Source organism: Cnephaeus nilssonii (genome assembly GCF_951640355.1).
Source record: "Cnephaeus nilssonii genome assembly, chromosome: 10".
Taxonomy (NCBI): Eukaryota; Metazoa; Chordata; class Mammalia; order Chiroptera; family Vespertilionidae; genus Cnephaeus; species Cnephaeus nilssonii.
This window is the reverse complement of record NC_137081.1, coordinates 64685796-64702189: the sequence shown is the minus strand read 5'-3', so window position 1 is coordinate 64702189 and position 16394 is coordinate 64685796. Positions and strand designations below refer to the sequence as shown.

Here is a 16394-nt window from a genome sequence, read left to right as displayed (position 1 = left end):
TATGAACTACTACATGGACTGCTGCAAGGACTTCTTCAGAAGAGGAACACAGAATACTGCCCTACTACTATACTATTTAGCTTGGTATTTGTTGGAAATATACAAATTTGTGCACCAGGCCTGTAGTAGTAACAATAATAGAGGTGCAGTAGAAAAGTATTGTTGGAAGGGATTATTGGAATGATGGCTCAAGGAAGAAGCCCAGAGTAGAGTGTGGCAAATGAAGCCTATAGCTGGCTCTAGCAGAGGTGGCCAAAGATGACACAGCTATAGGCATAGTGGTTTAAACTGGATTTAGTCAGGTTGGTTTCTTTTTTTATTTTTTGTTTCTATTTTTTTGGGTAATCACAAGCAAAGGTAAAAATTGATTTACTCTATTTGAAATCATATTAGGAGTCTAGAACCCTGTCCACTATCTTTTTTTTAACCTCCATCCAATTGCCCTTCTTTCCTAAAGTGCTAGACTAGGCTAAGAGAAATGGAAATAATTGTCCTGAAAGTGTTATAACATTATCTATTAGATCTTTTTTTCATCTATAAATATTTCTATATGTATATCTAAAATACAAGAACTCAATTTAAAAATACCTAAACTACTATTATCATCCTTTAAAAAGTTAGTAGTCCTTAATTATCATTATACATCAGTCAATTTTCAGATTTGTCCAATGATATTATGTTTGGCTTTTTGTGGAGGTTGTTTTTATTTTATTTTATAATTCTCTATTTTAATCAGGATCTAAATAAAATCCATTCATTGCAGTTGGTTGATGTATCTCTTAAGTGTTTCTGAATCTCAAGGTTTGCATTCTCGCTATGAATAATTGATTACATTTGAGTTTATATGCACAATTTAACAATAGAGATTTTAGAAAATAGCAATATATAAGAATTAAATATATGAGAAAATAATCTAGTTTTTTTATTTAGTCCCCATATGAATGTATTTATGATCAAAATAAGTAATTTGCAATAAATCAGGAGCCACTAGTAATAAGCCAAATTATTCATTTGTAAATAACGTCTATATAGTTGTTTTCTTAATTTGCTCTACAAGTGCGTCTTAGAAAGTAAATATTATCCTGATTATTCAATCCTGGGTAGGAAAACAGGTCTCAAAAACGAAATGATTGGTAGTTTACCCTAGATCACCCTTAGGAACTAGTTTGAAAACTTGAAGCAGAGTAATAAAGATGTTTTTGTCTTTATACTACAGCCTGTATGAGTTTTAAAATAGATTGCAAGGAGACTGAAGATGAGAGTATGCTTGGTGTCAGTCAGGATAGCCTGTATTGTGAGGCAGTGAGAAACAACCACAAAACCTCAGTGGTTTAAAACAACAAATGTTTATTTCTTGTTTTCCTTGCATGTCCATCATGATCAGAGTTACCTCTGCTCATAATAGTCACTTAGGGACCTTATGGAGCAGCCACCATTTCAATCATTGCTGATCACCCTGGAAGGTCTTACAGCTACAATTAAATATTCCAGCCTAGAATTCACACATCCAATCACAGGCTGGGAGTGGTTAGTCTTCTATGTGCCTTAGAGAGAGGAACCAGCTATTGGTGAGCAGCACAAATAACTAACACTTTAAGTAATCAGTCTGTTACTAGACTGCTAACAGATATGCTAATTCACTCATTTATTTATTAACCTAATATTTATTGAATGGCTGCTATGTACAAGTTATTTTACTAGACAGTGAAAATATTAAAGTGCATAAAACATGTTCCATTCCTTCTCTCTAGGTTTTCAGAACTAGTAGAGGCAAGGGGCAAGTAATTCTATATTAGGGCTCAGCAAATGACCTATAGGCAAATCTGGCCTGCAGCCTGTTTTTTAGGGACCTTAAACTAAAAAAATGTCTTACATTTTTAAAGGCATACAAACAAAAATAGAATAAGAGAGACTGTAAGTACAGCCTAAAATATTTACTATCGACTCCTTGTAGTGAAAAACTTCACTGACCTCTGATCTATAACATCTGTCCTTAAATTTGAAGCTCCTCAGATGAATTGCAATCTAGACCATTGTCAGATAAATGGTGCACAGTTACCTTGTAAGCTCTGCATATCCCTTAATGTGCCTTTTGTTTTATCTGATAATATATTTCTATGGAAATATATGTCTTTTTCTGTGTTGTTAGAATGGTCATTAAAAAAAATTATTGATTTTACAGAGAGAGAGGAAGGGAAAAAGGAAAGGGAAGGGAGGGAGGGAGGGAGGGAGGGAGGGAGGGAGGGAGAGAGAGAGAGAGAGAGAGAGAGAGAGAGAGAGAGAGAGAGAGAGAGAGAGAAACATCGATTTGTTCCATTTCTTTATGCATTCCTTTGTTGCTTCTTGTATGTGCCCTGACTAGGGATCAAACTGGTAACTTTTGCATATCAGGGATGACACTTCAACTAAATGAGCTACCTGGTCAGGGCCAGAATGGTGATTTTATTAGCATCTTGAGTGCTCTTGTTACTGGGCATTGGAGATATGGGGTCCCTGTTCAATTTGATGCATATTTAGGTAGACACAAATTTATCAGACTTCCAAAATGTGTATATGTAGATATTAAGTAATGATTTATTGGCAAAAAGGAAGTAGAGTAACCACGAGGATATCTGCTTCCACAGAGAAATAAAGCCTAAACTTGATGGACTTTAGAAATCAGTCAGTGAATGGAAGTACACATAAAAGTAGGGTTTTTATTTTCTGTACTATGGGCTACTCTATTAAGGATTATAATTTTAGATATTTCTTAAACTGAGTAAGAGGCTGTGGTTCAAAGTAAATGGAGTTCAAAGAATATATGTTAAGTCCCTGCTGTGAATGAGGCACTTGAGATACAAGGACAAGTTGGAATCACTCCTAGTACTCAAGTTCGAAATAAGAAAAAGAGTATTCTGATTCAGGTTGAGAGGAATAGGATTGTATAAAACAAATCTGGCTTATACTTAATACAGTCTTGTATTGACCTTCAGAGCTCAATTTAGTTATATCTTCACTTTTATTTGCATGTTAGATTATGGAACACTGCCAGATTCCATACCAGTTGTAGGATCTACTTAAGGTATTCTTATGTGTGGGATGTAGATTGTCAGTGCCAAAAACACCTTTTTAACAACAGTATAGAATTATAGTCTTGGTCAAGGTCAGCTTCTATCCTGTTGAATTTTTATAGATTTGGGGAATTTTTTTTTTTAGATCTGGTGCTTCAGAGCTTGAACCAATAAATGTTACCCTCAACTATTTTTATAAGCACTGGAGTTTGTTTTATTAGTGCACAAGCATATTTTTTAAGTGATTCCTAAGGTTCTTTTCAGTTTTATGACTGATTATGACTGGATGACAGATGTGATTCTAGTAACTTTAATCAGATTTTGAGCTAGTATACCAAATGATCTGTGTTTACAGTGGGCACTTGTTTACATGTATATCAAGTTGGCATTGTATTTGACTAACGTTCTGTTTGAGGACTGACTAGTAGATTACTCTAAATACACCAAATGTGCCAGTGTTTACTGTCAATTATGTATAATTCATTCTATATCTATTGACTGCTGCTATATGTAATTCTCAGATTATCATTTAAAATTGCCTTTATCTTATGTAGTTGTTTTATTGTTAATTTCCATAAAGTGAACTGCCTTACAGCTTAGCCACTGCAAATATACCATCATATAATGTCTTATGACTGACTGCCCTTTCTATGGCACCTAAAATAGTCCAGTGTAAGTATATGGTATCCATTGATACTTCTTTCATTACATTTTCATCCTTTCAAATCTCTAATTTCTACATTACTAATTTAACCTTCTTGTTGTTAATTATGAGCTTCTTGTGGTCAATATTAATTGCACATATAATTTCACCTAACTTTGTACCATAGCTATAATTTGGAATTACCCAATAATTCTGTCTTTTTGTTGGAAAATTTAATATAATAAATAAGTATTAATTATTTTATCATGAAGTTATTTTATCAATTTTATTAACTATAAAAATATTTTATAAAAATATTTTATTCATGAATGCTACTTGAACAAATGACCCCCATACCTAACCTTCTAAGACATATTTATAGAAAAGTAATATTTAATATTGTTGACTCATCTGTCATCTATTCTTTACATATAGCTTTTCTGTCTTCATTTTCAGTAGTCCACTGAAATATATGTCCAGGTCAAAATCATTAAAATTTTTAAACAAAATTAAATGATAAAGTGATTGAAATTATTTATTGCTACTTAGGTCAGTTCTAATTCATAAAATGCTGACCTGGAATCTCAGCAGAATTGTGAATAGTTTTGTTCTATCTTCCAATTTCAAAACCACTACCTTTGCATTCCCATAATTCTGAGTGCTGGGTCCCTAGCCTCATTCAGGCTGTCTTAGATCAGTGATTTTCATATGTGTTAAAGGTAACAGTTGTGCTGACAGCAATAACATCCACTAAGGATATTATTATAGTTGGAGAAGCATTATCAGCTTTGAAAATACAAACTAGGGAAAGTGTAGTGTCAAAGAATCTTGTTGGTTAGTGGGTGAATACGAAAAAATACACGATTTTCTATGTGCCTGAAATTCCCAAGTCAGAAAGGCGGTCTTTGCCCATATACTGTATCCCCATCACAGTTATAGTTATGATCACTCTCCTTCCTATTAAAACGTGCCTTTGCCCATTTTGATTAGTGTCCAGATTCCTGAAGCTATTTAACAAACCATGTTATGTTAATAAATACAACTTTATCTTTAATAAATCTTTTGGAATTATTAAAAAAAATGAAAACAAAAAAAACCTTAATCTTATTGTGTAAAGGAAATTTAGAATCATGGTGAAGGTGGACTATGGAGGCCTGGAATTAGGAGCAGGTGATTAATCTTTCTTTCAATTATAGCAGACGTTGTATCCATATATAAATTTAGGAGTAAGTTTTGCTTAAGCTGAGGCAATTATATCTTGTAATATGAGAGATATATTAAAATTATAATCCTTTAATAAAATCAGCATATATGGTAATTCAATGTATTCTCTTATTTCGTTTTGGACATATCTTCTACAGATAGCAAATTTCAGATAACTTCAAAAAAATATTCAGGAATGTTGGGTCATAAAAGAAGCAGAAGTTTAATTAGGATTAATGTTATTTTCTTCAAAAAGTGTGATTCTTTCCCAGAGCATTGTCCTGTGTACTGAAAGTTTGCTAGTTCAATGACCATACTAGAGCACATACCTGGGTTGCGGATTCGATGCTTAACTTACACGTTTTAAATGGTCTGTGAGGAAGATAAATACATATATGGCTTTGCCAATTTGTGGATCTACTGAGTTTAAAAGTAAATAAAAATTATGAAGTAATGAAAAAAGTTTAAAATAAAACAAAAATATTCAAAATTATTAAAAATTGTGATTACAACTATGTAAATAAACAACTATGTAAATATAAAAATATTAGAAGGAAATATATCAAAATACTTGGTTATATTAAGGTTCTAAAATTAAGGCCTTTATTCTTCTAGATTCTAATATTTCTGTACTATAGTTGTTACTTTTATGATGTGAAGAATAAAATAAATATGCTTTTACAATATGCCTGGTATGTGGGGATCAGGCCAAAACTGGCACTCTGACATCCCCTGAGGGGTCCTGGATTGCGAGAGGGAGCAGGCCAGGCCAAGGGACCCCACCGGTGCATGATCAGGGCCAAGGAGGGACCGTGGGAGGGCTCCAGGGTGTGTCTGGCCCCTCTCACCCAGTCCCGATCAGCTGGATCCCAGCTAACCTACCAGTCGGAATGTCTGCCCCCTGGTGGTTCAGTGGGCATCATAGTGACTGGTTGAAAGGTCAGACACTTAGCATATTAGGCTTTTATTATATAGGATAAGGATAATTCATGTACCCAAAATACTGGATTTTCTTTAGAGTATATTTCAGTGTAAATAGAGCTCACAGTGTCAGAGTGCTAAGAAATTTTCAAAATTACTATTAAATAAGTTTTAATGTAGAGGGATTAAGTAAATCTTAAGTTGTTTATTGTCTCCTTCTAACCTCCTCATTCCCCCAAATGTCTTGAATAAAAGCTACAAGGGTGGGGTTCTTGTCTATCTTTTTAAATTATCATGTCCCTAGCATTTAAAAATTTCTGGGACATAGTAGAGCTTTATAAGTGTATATTAATTGAACAAATAAATAACACATGAAAGAGATATACAATGAACTCTTAATGATTTATGTACTGATACTTCCAATGTAAGTTACCGTTTCCCGTACGCTCACCATCTCACTTATTTAGACTGTAAAACCAGAGCAATATAAACCTTGTGGGAATGGTTAAAGATGCCTTGATTTGTAGAGAATGTAGCAACTTTCAGCCAAGCAAAATCAACCTTGATAAAGAGTTACATCTCCATTACTCATAGTAAAACACCTTGCGCTAAGGAGTAATGTGAGTATATAGAGTATGTACAGTAAGTAGGGTGGAGAGCTGTTAGGAATATCCCATAAGTCCTGGTTTGCTTACCATAAATGGACCTGTATTGCAATACAACCCAAGGTGGCACCCCCCCCCCCCCCCCCCCCAGAAAGCTTTCCAGATTGTTTTGTGCATACTTTGAGTCTATCCTAAAGTCACAACTTTAATCTATCTGTTTCTTCCACATAGTGCCTCTTGCACTGTGGGGAAGTCCAGATATCTTAGAACACAAACCAAACACAACATCAGTAACTGCTCATTTTGAAATGCTTGAATCACTGTAGTAAGAAAATAATTTAATTTTGCTCATGGCCAATATACTCATTATTTCCTTTCATTCACTTAGGTGTGATTCTATGTAAAGAATTTTAGACTCTCCCTAATCTGCTTTCATTCCGTAGCCTCTTTTTTTTCAGTTACTATTTCTCTCTATGCTGTTTTTCTCTTTGTGGAAACATTTCACACTTCATATGCAAAACTGGAGGCATTCTCATGGATCCTTTGGACTCTGAGAAAGCATAATTTCCTTTCTCTAGCCCCAGATGTTTATAGTTTTAGGCCGAACCTGCTCTCTCCAGACCCCTTGAATATTTATATGATAGACTCTCTCACTCTGAGCCCTAAGTTCTAAATCTTGTCATTCATTCAATGTCTTCTGTGGTAGCTTCCCTTTTCTAGAGCACATATCTATCTTCCTATAAAGATTCCTTCAAGTTTTGTTATTTCTTTTTGGTTCTGACAAGTTCTCTAAACTCCACACATCTTTGTCATTTGCCCAGAACCACCAGCATCTTATTTTTCTCATTATTCGTCTTTTGGCCTTGCTATTTCTTCTCTGATTGACATTAGCTCATTCATTCACTTATTCAGTCATTCAGCAGATATTTGGTAGACTACCAAGTACCAGAGCTGTGCTAGGTGTTAGGATAAGTGGTAAAAGAAACAAATGTGGTCTACACCCTTGTGGAGCTTTCTGTCCAGTTGAAGCATAAAACACTAATCTCACATCTATTTCCATTATTAATTGCATCTAACTTCAGGAGAAGGAAGTTTTTATTACAGAATTCTCTTATGCATTTGCACCCAAAAAGGAATAAAATAATCTTACCTGTTTACTGATACCTTTGTCACAATCTAAAGACCATTTACTGTTTCCAACCGAAATGAATAGGTTATCCAATATAATAAAAGCCTAATATGCTAAGTGTCTGGTCGTTCAGTCGGCCATTCAACCAATCAAAGCGTAATATGCTAATGATATGTTAAACTGCTCAGTATGTCTTGTACTGACCACCAGGAGAGCAGACGCTCTGATTGGTAGGTTAGCTTGCTGCTGGGGTCCGGCCGATTGGGACTGAGTGAGACAGGCCAGACATGAGCCCTCCCACGGTCCCTCCCTGGCTGGCCAACCTCTGCATCCCTCCCCGACCCCAATCGTGTACCGGCCCCGGTTGTGCTCTGATGGGTCCCTCAGCCTGGCCAGTGCCCTCTTGCAATCCGGGACCCCTTGGGGGATGTCAGAGAGCTGGTTTCAGCCTGACCCGCAGGCCAGGCCGAGGGACCCCACTGGTGCACGAATTTGTGCACCGGGCCTCTAGTCCTTTATAAAACTCTTGTCAATAATTATAACCAGTATTTATTAGGCCTTGTGCTTCTTGCCCATTATGGGCATGATTTTCTGTTGTCCCTACAACAAACTCATGAGGAAAGGGGCACAAAGAAGTTAAGTCACTTGCTCAAAGTCATTGAGGTACTAAGTGAGAGAGTAGGGATTCAAATCCAAGTCTTTTCTGTCCAAGAACCTGAGCTCTGTTGTCTCTCATGTTTGCTGGGTTCCATTCCTAGTGAAGTTAATCAGAAGTCAAATGTGTAAATTTGTGTTTTCTCTTTGATCATATTTGTGTGTGTGTGTGGTTCTTTTTATTTTATTTTTTTTCCAAATTCTAAGCTTTGTTTTGTTTTTAATTTTCAGAACCTTTATTTTTTTTTTCTTTATTGACTAAGGTATTACATATGTGTCCTTACCTCCCCATTGCCCACCACCACACTCGGGCCCTCACTCCCCTGTTGTCTGTGTCCATTGGCTAGTCCATTGGCTAGGCTTATATGCATGCATACAAGTCTTTTGGTTGATCTCTCCTCCTTACCCCCACTCTCCCCTACCTTCCCTCTGAGGTTTGACAGTCTGATCAATGCTTCTCTGTCTCTGCATCTGTTTTTGTTCATCACTTTATGTTGTTCATTATATTCCACAAATGAGTGAGATCATGTGATATTTATCTTTCTCTGACTGGCTTATTTCGCTTAGCATAATGCTCTCCAGTTCCATCCATGCTGTTGCAAATGGTAAGAATTTCTTCTTTTTTACCACAGCATAGTATTTCATTGTGTAGATGTACCAGTTTTTTAATCCACTCATCTGCTGATGGGCACTTAGGCTGTTTCCATATCTTAGCTATGCTCATATTAATCATTATTTCTGTTCTATAAAAAGTTGGGGAATATTAGTTTCAAAAATGAAGATATAACCATATCTACAAAGCCAGTTCATGATTAGTTTTGATTATGAAAGAGAATATGACTTTTGAAACACTAGGGAATATTTATTATCAAATGGAAAATATTTTTGTGAAAGGATTGATTGCATGTGAGTATTATTTATTATTTTAAATCATAAATAATATGGAGTCAGCAAACTTTTTTGTTAATATTAAATTTTTTTAAATAAGATGAAAAGACAGCATACATGGTCCCCTAAGTCTATTATACATTTTTTCACTTTATAATATTTATGTAACATATTTCATTAGAAAAAGAAGAAATAGAACATCCCAATCAAGACCTTATGTTCCAATCTGCTGTTATTGAAATTGTTTCCCCTTTTTTCAATTGTTTATATTGTTTATAAGACCTGTTTTTGTATTCTTCACAAATTTTCACTTCCAGGAGATATTTTTCTTCTAGATAATAATAGCCCACAAAAATAATAAAAACCTAGCATAAATTCTCTTGTTTTTGTTTGTTTGCAAATTAATATTTTTCAATTTAATCTGGTTGAATACATATTTATGTAGTACTTAAAAGCATTCAATTTGCAGTCAAATAACAAAGATCTTTACTTTTTTTTTTTTACCATTAATATAGGGCAAATTTACTTTTTCTGTGCTTCTACTCTCATATAGAATGGCACCAATTCCCCGTGACTTGCCTGACTAGAAGCTGCTTCTTTACATTGGGATTACAAAATTCTACCCAACTAGAATTTAAACTATTCCAAAAACAAGGACATATAAACAAAAGCTATTGTATTAAAATAACTATTGAAGAAATAAAACAGTTTTGTCACAACTAAATTAATATCTACCCTTATTTTCTGCCTCTTAAGAAACAGCTTTTAAAATATTTCAGTACAATGTTGTTGACGTTCAAGTAATTAGTTAAGTATAAATGTTTCATCATTGTTACATTGATTGTTCAGTGGAAACCTTGAGCATAGTTATATATTTGTCTGAGATACAAACCTTAATCTGAGGTATTAATCTTCAATATGAGAATATCATATACTTGTAAGAGTGGTTCAAGCTTACTCTGTACTGGCTCATCATCTTTAAAAGAAAAAATTCTCTTTACTTTAAAAAATATATCACCATGAATTTCTTGGAAGAAAGCCATTATATAAATACAGGGTATCTTATTACTATTTATAGAATAGTTTTGCTATTTCTTTTAATGGTGGCTGTTTCTTTTCCTGAGGCTTTTTCTTCCAAATTAAATTGATTTTTTTCTTCAGATAAATACGTAGAAGTGAAATGCTGGTTGTATGGTGGTTTCTGCTTTTAATTTTTTAAATTAATCTCCATACTGTTTTCCATACTGTAGCCTGGCTGCACTAGTTTACATTTCTACCAGCAGTGTGAGAATATTCTCTTTTCTCCACATCCTCTGCAACACTTGATATTTCTTGTCTTTTTGGTAATAGCCATGCTGCCAGGTATGAAGTGATATCACATTGAGGTTTTGATTTGCAGTTCCCTGATGACTAGTGATAGTTGATGTTGAGCATCTGTTCATGTGTCTGTTGTTCATCTGCATGTCTTCTCTGGAGAAATGTCTGTTCAAGTCCTCTGCCCATTTTTTAAATTTGATTTTTTTAATGTTTCTATGGATTTTATGGCATGTTTGTATGAAAAATATTTTTAGAGTGTATCTATTTTCTTTACTCCACCCTTGCTCCTCAAACATAAACACAATCCTACTGCAGCTTTCACATGATTTCTGAATCCCCTTATCGCTTGGTGCAACACGAGTGGGAATTCCAACAGGCCCAGATTATGGCTAAAGGCTCCTTTAATAAGATGCAGGATGAGGATGGGGTTCTTTTTGCTTCTCTATTTTCATTCTTTTCTTCTTTAGACTCTAGGAACTGCCTGCCTAAATTCTTTTTTTGTTTATATTAGCTGTAGTTCTCATATTTATTTGGAAATAATGGGACTATGTTTCTTTCTTTTTTAAATTATCCACTTCTTTTCTGTGACTCTTTCATAAGGACGGCTAATAGTTTTTACCAAGAAATGCATGATGTGTGCTTTAAGCTAAATAACTGAATCTGGGAAGAAAGAATATTGGCATACTACTGTCAAGAAGTTAGAAAAAGTAGAAGTACAATCTTTAGTTTTCTTGTAGATTATTAGGTTAAGTAACAATTTCCTAAGGAATACTCCCATTGGACTCGTTTGCAATAAATGATCTCTCAATTTCACTCTGTCCTTTACAAATATACACAATGTACACAGTGGTAGACTGCTTTTATTTTTTATTTTAAATATCTTTTATATTGATTTCAGAGAGGAAGGGAGAGGGAGAGAGAGATAGAAACATCAGTGATGAGAGAGAATCATTGATTGGCTGCCTCCCACAAGCCTCCTCACTGGGGATCAAGCCTACAACCCAAACATGTGCCCTGACCGGGAATTGAACCTACTGGTTCATAGGGTTATGAACTTTCTGGTTCATAGGTTGATGCTCAACCACTGAGTCATGCTGGCTGAGTGGTAGACTGCTTTTATTTTATTTTTTTCATATTTTTTTATTTCAATCTTTATTGTTGAAAGTATTACATAGGTTTACCTCCCCCCCCCCCCATTAACCTCTTCCAACCCTCCCCCATTCCCCCACCCTCTATGCCTGTGTCTAGGGGTTATGCATATATGCATACAAGTTCAAACTATCCTTGCAAACAAGATTTTTTTTTTCTTAGAAAGTAATCACATGGGAGACTATGAACTCATTTCATTGCTGCTATTTTGTTTAAATGCTTTTGTAACTCAGGTAGTCTTCACAGTCTGTGCCATTATTTTGAAAGTTGCCTGTATTATCAGACAATATACAGACAGTTGTCTTTCTGAGTAATGATTAATGAGCAAGGTTTTTGTTTTTGTGTTTTGTTTGTTTCTTGGTCAAAAACAAGTAAAAGTTAAAAAGCAGTAGACTTTTGTGGGGCTTTTAAATTAATTATAGTATTTCTAGAAGAAGTTTAAAGTTGTTTGGAACAATTGTAGCCCTGTAATCCTATACTTTGAATGGATTAACATTTATTTGGTGTATAAGGTTTTGTATGTTGATTTTAAAATGCATACTCATTATATTTAGGTTTATTATTATGTAGGTGTATTTAAACATGCAGATATAGATATGTATGATATAAGGTCATTGGGAAGTTGAAGCTATGGGAATCCAGATACAAAAGAATTTCCTTGAAAACCTAGCATGTTTTAATTTTTCTTTAATTGTTTTGAACTGATACATATATCTGGAAGAGCAGAGGAGACTGATCTGGAATACATATTTATAAGTACTGTTTGTTAAGTGCCCACGAAATAACATGTAATTACTGACTATTGTATATTCATCATATTTACGGTAATCTTCATAACAAATGACCCTATATGATTGATTTGGCCCCTGATTGTCTCTCCACCCTCATTTGTAATCCAAATTATGGTAAGCTATCTGTTTTCTGACACATCAGGCTCCTTCCTGTTTTAGGATATTTACAGCAAGTATTCCCTGTACCTAGAATGTTCTTCCCTTCAGTCTTTCCCTGGCTGGCTCTTGTTAGTCAGGTCTCAGCTTAAATGTTAACTGCTCGGAAAAGTCTTCTCCAACCACCACCCATCTAAAGAAATCACTCAAGTCACATCGCCTTGCTTTAATTGTGTATGACACCTCCTACATCCAGTATTTTCCTCTTTGTTTACATGTTTATTGTTTCTCTTACCAATGAAATGTAATGGAGCTCCAGGAGAGCAGGAACCTTACCTGTCATGTTCACCACTTTTTAAACAGCCTGGCCAAGAAATAGCTGTAGAATTAAATGGATGAATTGGGTCTAGAAAATGTAACAGATTATTCAGGTTAAAGCAGACTAGAAGTAATGAGGATTTAAGGATATTTGGACCAATGGTTCTCGCAGCCGGCTAAACTAACCCGGCCAGCAGCAGCAGCATCACCTGGGAATTGGTTGGAAATGCAAATTCCAAGGACCTATTGAATCAGAAGTTCTGGTGGTGGGACCCTGCGCTCTGTTTTTGTTTGTTTGTTTGTTAACATGTATATATATATATATATATATATATATATATATATATATATGTATTTTATTTCAGAGAAGAAGGGAGAGGAAGAGAGAGAAACATCAATGATGAGAGAGAATCATTGATTGGCTGCCTTCTGCACCCCACAACTGGGGATCCAGCCCACAATGCAGGCATGTGCCCTGACCAGGAATTGAACTGGTTCCTGGGTTGATGTTCAAACACTGAACCACACCAATTTGGCTGCACTCTGTTTGCATAAGCCCTCCAGGTGGTGATTTTAATGCAGAACCACTGATTTAGATATTTCTTTGCACCAATGCTCAGAATTCTTAGTTTTGTTTGTTTATAAACCAGATTATAAATTTAAAATGTATTTTTTCTGTACATGATTTTGCTATCAGTATATTCTTTAAGTTTTCACATATCAGACATTTCAAAAATGTACAACTCCAATCAAGGGTCAATATAGATAATTCAGTGAATTGAGGATGTAATTTTGTTTGCTTAAATACCTTAAGACTCAGCTTCCAAAAGTATTTTAAAATTTTCTAATTTCTAAAGAAGTTTCTTTGTTTGGAATTTCCTTGAACCTGCTTCAAAGAGTAAAGTTTTAATAAGTTGTAGACAAAACTTGATCAAAGTGTATTGGCATTCTAAGGATTAGTATATCCTAGTATTTCTTACAAACCTCTAGGAAAATTCAGTACAGAGCCTTGTATTTGAAGCCTACTGCTCTAAAGTGAAGGTTTACTCAGGGACTTTAAAATGTTTTAAATCCCACTTATATTGTATTTGTCTTGAAATATTAATTTCCACTATCGTTTTTATATGTGCCCTTTAAGTAGTATCAACTACATTAAGTAGTATGAGTATATATTATAAAGTAGTTAAACACTACACCAGAGTCCAGAATGGCATTTGCATTGGTATTTTGAGATATTAGTGTTTTTCCTATTAGGTACAGTGCCAAAACCTTATCTTTCTTGATCTAGAACAGGATACTGTAAGACATTTTAAAAGTCTAAACATTTTTTATGAGGAACAAAAATAACTTATGGAATGTCTATCACAAGCTAGGTTATTACAGTTATTAGAGCTAATAGGTATAGAATCTGCTATTCCGAGTGTAAAATAAGTGACTTGACCAAAGGTCCATGGGTTCTATGCCACAGAGACATGTTGGAAACCTAGCTGTGTCTGAATCCAAGACCAGTGCTTTTTCAACCACTCAGCACTGCCTCATAACTCCAATGTATGAAGACCAGGTAAATCATCTTAAATCATTAGTGAAAGCTAGTGGGGTACAAATAATAAATGCGTAAATAAAAGCATGGCAAGTGGTTGCTCGTTGCTCTCTAAACCTAGTTAAAAGGTTGACATATCTTCCAGCAAATACCTAGTTACTTAAAAATGTTGGCCCACAATTAAGAACTCCAGATTCAGCAACTCTTTTTAACAGGTGGGAAAATGTTTGTCATAGAAATGTTCATTTTCAAATTACTAAAGGAACACAGTGAATATTAAGGTAACATTTTTTAATAAGTGTTTGAAAGTGAACAAATTTTCCCTTGTTCCTTTGCTTTAGAAACTGAAACTAGTTCCTTATGTCATTTCAACATTAAAGGTTGAAGAGTATACAAAATTAAATCTGCTTACTGGAAATTCATTTATACTTGACCACTTGTGATATATTATTGGTTGTATTATTTAATCCCTTTAATACATCTACAATCTACATTTAAGTGAAAAGTGCTCTTAATTTACTTAGTGTTAAAGTTCTATAGCAATATAGGGTATGCTATAGTAATATAGGGTGTATTTTAAGGAGATATTTTTATTTGAAGATTTCATTTCAGATGCTTAAATTTAATTTCTTATAAAATGAGGGAACATTTAATTATAGATTTATCATTTATAAAGTGTTTTAAGAGTATGTGGTATACTATAAATATAAATTACTTATTGTGAGCAATACATGTCTACATGCATAATACTCATTTTTAAATTAATTTAATTACAGTGAGTTTTTGGAGTCATCTTGATACCTTTTTGAAGTCTTCTCTATACCTTCAACAGGCTTGAAAAAATGCTCTTGAGTGAATAAGCAGTTTCAAATGTTCAGTGCTTACAATGTTAAATGTTAATTGGGATCACTGAGCTATCAAACCATTTTAAATGGTCTGATGTGAGAAAGAAAGGAAATTAAGGTACCCTTTATTCTTAAAAGAGAATATAGAAAAAGCAATTGACATACTCTTAAGAGTTAAAAGAACAATGTTATAAATTTTTAATTACTCCAGGACAAATCATACAATCAGTTTAAGATTTAGACTTTTGTATTTTCTTTCTTTGATATGCTTGTTACTATTTGGAAGAAAATTACACTAGTTCTCCCTTATGGTTGAAACCATGGATAGTACAAAAACTACATGTGCTGTTATTTCCTAAACGTGCATGCCTACAGTAAAGTTTAATTTATAAATTAGATAGTTTCACAGAAATTTGTTCTTACTGTAGGTCTTAGCAAACGTGACATACAATTTTCTTCTTTCACATTTTTACTTAAAGGAAGCACTTCACAGCTTCTCATTGGCATTTCCAAATTGCCAGCATCACTACTCTTGTAGTGGGCACTACTTTGGGGCAATAATTAAGTAAAATAAGGATTACAAGTACGTTGATACTAAGACAGAGGATCTGATAACCAAAATGGCAGCTAAGTGACTAATGGCTGGATATGCTGGGCAGCGGGCTGATTGAGGTACTGGGGCAGCACAGAGCAGAAAAACACATATTTTATCACACTACTTAGATCAGTGCACAATTTAAAACTTATGAATTGTTTATGGAATTTATCATTTAATATTTTTGGACCATGGATAATTGAAACCTTGGAAAATGAAATTACAGATAAGGGAGAGAATACTGTACAACAGAGCAGAGAAGGAAAAGGAAATGTAGACTATAAAATTTTATCCTGGTAATTCGTTAGAAGTTATGGAAAAACGGGGGGATAAATTACTGAAAAGACAAAGCTAGAGTTATAAAGTATTCTTCCTTATCTTAGAGCAGTGGTTCGCAACTGGGGGTGATTTTGACCCTCTGGGAACATTTGGCAATGTTTGGAGATATATATATAAATAAATACACACACACACACACACACACTAGAGGCCCATTGCACAAAATTCATGCAAGAGTAGGCCTTCCCTCGGCTGCTGGCACTGGCTTCCCTCTGGCACCCAGGACCCGGACTTCCCTTGCAGCCCAGGCTTCGTCTGGAAGGTCTTCCGGGAGGACATCCAGTCTAATTAGCATATTACGCTTTTATTAT

At 34.6% G+C, this 16394-nt stretch overlaps 1 protein-coding gene across 5 annotated transcripts in view; it reads left to right on the top strand.

Moving 5' to 3' along the window:
- MBD5 (methyl-CpG binding domain protein 5) overlaps positions 1-16394 on the top strand; it is a 410559-nt gene that overhangs the window by 31988 nt on the left and 362177 nt on the right. The window contains exon 1 of one of the 5 annotated variants that reach the window (XM_079783241.1): positions 14231-14325. The exons of the other annotated variants lie outside the window; for them this stretch is intronic. The gene's annotated coding sequence lies outside the window, so the exon portion shown is untranslated. Of the gene's footprint in view, positions 1-14230; positions 14326-16394 lie in introns of those variants that run through there. 5 annotated transcript variants of the gene reach the window in all.